Source organism: Aotus nancymaae, unplaced genomic scaffold (genome assembly GCF_030222135.1).
Source record: "Aotus nancymaae isolate 86718 unplaced genomic scaffold, 86718_ANA_hifiasm-v0.15.2.pri h1tg000002l, whole genome shotgun sequence".
NCBI lineage: Eukaryota > Metazoa > Chordata > Mammalia > Primates > Aotidae > Aotus > Aotus nancymaae.
Genome location: NW_026988413.1, coordinates 8269908 through 8273659, shown reverse-complemented (window position 1 = coordinate 8273659; position 3752 = coordinate 8269908). Strand labels below are relative to the sequence as shown.

The 3752-nt window shown below is 48.5% G+C and overlaps 1 long non-coding RNA gene across 1 annotated transcript; it reads right to left on the bottom strand.

Annotated features, from left to right (window-relative positions):
* Nucleotides 1-1279: 1279 nt before the first annotated feature.
* LOC135278009 (uncharacterized) lies at nt 1280-3188 on the bottom strand. The gene is made up of 3 exons (XR_010345530.1): nt 2860-3188; nt 1852-1966; nt 1280-1332 (listed from the first exon to the last, which is right to left on the bottom strand). It is a non-coding gene; the product is annotated as an uncharacterized LOC135278009 (long non-coding RNA).
* Nucleotides 3189-3752: the final 564 nt, after the last annotated feature.

Sequence of the window (3752 nt, the reverse complement as noted above, 5' to 3'; positions counted from 1 at the left end):
GAACTTCAGATGTTGATGTGGGAGGAGAACTTAGATCATCTACTGCAATCCTCATCTTAACCATAAAACAAGCATCATGCCCACAACCTTCACCTCCTGACCCCCAGGCTGCTGCTCTTTCCACGAGGTGATGAACTTGTCAGTGGGAGGCACAGGTGCTAGGGTGCTAATGGCAAAGTCCATGCTGATGGGCGCCAGTGGAAGACCATGGCCTCCATGCTAGCGAGGAACCCTACTGATGCAAACACAGTCCTGATGGGTGCCACTGTGCCACTCAGAGGAGGAAAGAATGAATGCGTCAATGCATAATATCAGAGGCAATGTTGGGGGGTTGCTGGGGGAGAAAGTCTCTATGTAATTTAATGCAGTACAGTAAGGCCTTTTGGAGTTGATGCCTTCCTCTTTTTTAATATCAGTACAATTCCCCTGGTAGAAATTCCAGTTTCTTTCACAGTATGAGAATGTCTGATGGCCACGAGTAATGCTTACAGACAAAGGGGCTTTGCAACCATCTCTGAGCACACTAGCCTGGCAGTCTGCCTATGCCCTGAAATGTTCTCCACCACTCAGAGAAAGAAATCATTGCCTATTAGGCCAGGCTGCCATGGTGTGTGCCCGTGTGCTCTTTGGGTGGAGAGAGAGCAGGATCTGAGAGCAGCCAGGCAGGGTCTGGAGTGGCCTTTCCAGGAAAGCCAGTGTCTCTGCCCTACTTCGTGACCTTCGGGACCCACTGATTCTGGATGCAGGGTGGGATCGAGGGATGGGTGCCCCATAAGGTTAGATATTCCCTAATATAGTGAAGCTGGGAAGCTGGGATCAGGATTACTAACAGGTCACCATGCAAGAAAGAGAGAGGAAAGAGGGAAGAGCGGTGAGAGAGAAAGAGGCACAAACTGACAGAGGGAGAGTAAAACACAGGGTTTGGGGAGTAAAGGAGAGGCAGGAAAAGGGGAAAAACAGGGAGACTTTCTGTAGCTAGAAGGGGCTTCTCTCTTCACTTCTTTAATTAGTCTGCACCCAGCAGATGAAAATTATGTAGCTTAGACCTACTATGTTTGTTGTTCAGGAGGTCTTGATCATCTAGGTTACAGTTCACACTTCTTGACCTGAAATTGACAACTTTCATATTAGGCTGCAAACTTTCTTCACAGCCTCCTTGCCTTCTATTCTGCTGTCTTATGAGAGTTGCAGCAACGGGCTTGGAGTAGACAGTTAGACTCCATCTCTGATTTTACATTCATTCTGAGTAACATTGGTAGAGTTACTCACCTTTCTGAGCCTTATTTTTACTTCTTTAGAAATGGAGATGATAACTTCTACTTCCTAGTGTTGCTGTAAGCATTAAATGAGAAGAAGATATAAAACTCAGGGCTGAGCCAGAAAGAATTAAGTATCTCAATGGATAAAGGGTTACCCGTTTACTTTTTCTTACCCATGCAATGCTTATTTTTACTTTAGAGTCATTCACATTATTTCCTTCTACCTGTCTATTTACCTTTCCCCAAAGTTCTCCACATTTCCAAATCCTCCCTTCCTTTAGTGAAAAACTCCTGCATGAAAACCTCTGCAACTTGAGATCTTTGATCCTCTGCTGTCTGTCAATCAGACAATGCCTCTTGGACTCCATTTCTCCATGTGTGCTGGTTTCATTTCCTCAGCAACACGGGAAGACATCTGTAGAGATGGAGCCAGAATGATTTCTTCTTCTTTTTTCCCCTTACTGCATCCTCTGCCATATGACAGACACATCAGAGATTTTAAACTTTACTTGGAGTTCATGGCAAATGGCCCAGTCATTCTGATGGTCCCCAGGGGTGCTAGTTTATAATATTAGCTCCTTTTCAGACTTACCTGTATATTAGACCAGTGGTTCTCAAAATGTGGGCCATGGATCAGCAGCATCAGTCTGAATTGGAAACTTGTTAGAAAGTAAGGGCTTCATCCTTAATTCACTGAATCAGAAACTCTGGAAGCAGAATCAGCAATCTAAGTTTCAATAACCCCCTTGCCAAATGAGTCTGATGTCTGCTAAAGTTTGAGAACCACTGAGCTAAAGCTTTGTCTGTTAAAGGACTCTCACCTATGATTAAATCAGCTGAAATAGAGATCCTAAGAGAGTTTTAAAAAGCACATCTGAAATGTAAAGGTTTTAGGTGAGAAAAGTCAACATAAGACCCTGTCATCTAAGATCAACCTAGAAGAAACAAAATGGAGAAGTGCTTTGGGCCATCAGGAAACAGCCTAAATGTCCCTGAAAGTTGAGGTGCCTCAGAAATAAACCTCCAACTTTTATTTGTAGCTTGGCACAAGGTTCAATTTCACTAGTCATGGCGGTGGCCCAACTTCAATAGTGCAAATGACACAGTAATGCCCAAGTGCAGTGGTTCTCAAAGTGAGGTCCCCAGACCAGCAGCATCATGGCAATTGTCAAAAATGCTATTTTCAGGCTCCATTCGAAACCTACTAATTCAGAAATTCCAAGGATGCTGCCTAGCCTGTAAGGCTGGTTGCGTCGCCGAGAGCTTGGACACACCCCCTCCCCTCGTGGGGACCTCGGACACACCCCCCTCGCTCGTGGGGACCTCGGACACACCCCCCTCCCTCACTGGGACCTCGGACACACCCCCCTCCCTCACGGGGAGCTTGGACATGCCCCCTACCCTCGCTGGGAGCTCCGACACGCCTCCTTCCCTTGCCGGGAGCTCGGACACACCTCCTCCCTCTCCCCCGGCTGGGAACCCGGGAAAAAAAAGCCCCATCAGGACCTACCTGATAGCATTTTGTCCCATCCAGGCCCCACTTCCTACCTGCCATTTTGTTCCATCCGGACCCCACTCCCCAACATTTTGTCTCACTCACCTTGGGCACAGCCGATCAAATGCCTCCACTCCCTATGAAATCCCGTGCCTGAGAGGAGTCCGCGCGACTTCTCTGGCCCCTCCTGTTGGACCGCAGAACCTCACCCGGGACCCTGAATAAATTCCCTTGCATTGGATTATTTTCGTGCTGGCCTCAGTTTCTTCGTTTTGTCCTCGGCGAGAACAGACCTTACAGAGGGTGCTGAAACCCGGGAAGGAGTTGTAAGACCCCTCCTGGGGGATACTGACTCCTCCACGCAGAGCCAGACCGGGAAGCTGCCATTTCACCACAAGGTAAGACTTCTGTTACCCACTACACCACCTGCTGCTTTCAGGGAGTCCCTGTCCGAAAACCGCTGCGCAGCATCAGGGATTCCCACCGCTGCAGGGTCCGTGACCCCCAGCTTCCTTCCTCATGGGTCCGTGACCCTGGCAGGCCTCCCGCCATGAGTCTGTGACTCTGTCTTCCCTCCCTTCCTTCCCCACAGGTCCGTGACCCTGGGAGGCCTCCCGCCATGAGTCCATGACTCCGGCTTCCTTCCCCAAGAGTCTGTGACTCCAGTTTAGGACCTGAGTGTAAGAGAAGACGTCCCTACACTCTTGTTCTCTCCCCGTGAGGGGTTTTTAGGGTCAGGAATTTGAGGGAGATGTCCCCACTTTCCTGAACCCTCACCAGCAACCGAGGTGTGGGTACTCAGAAGCCCTGTTTAAGCAGCCTTGCCTCACGGCAGAGCCAAACCCCCGGCTTACACCAAATTCTTTAATTCGTTATTTTAAACTGGCCCATTTGGCATAAAAGGCTCCCGTTTTTTAAAAAACTGTATTTTCGGCTTCTTTCTTTTTCTGTCTCTCTCTTGCTTTCTCTCTTTCTCCCTCTCAAAATAGTGGCCGTAC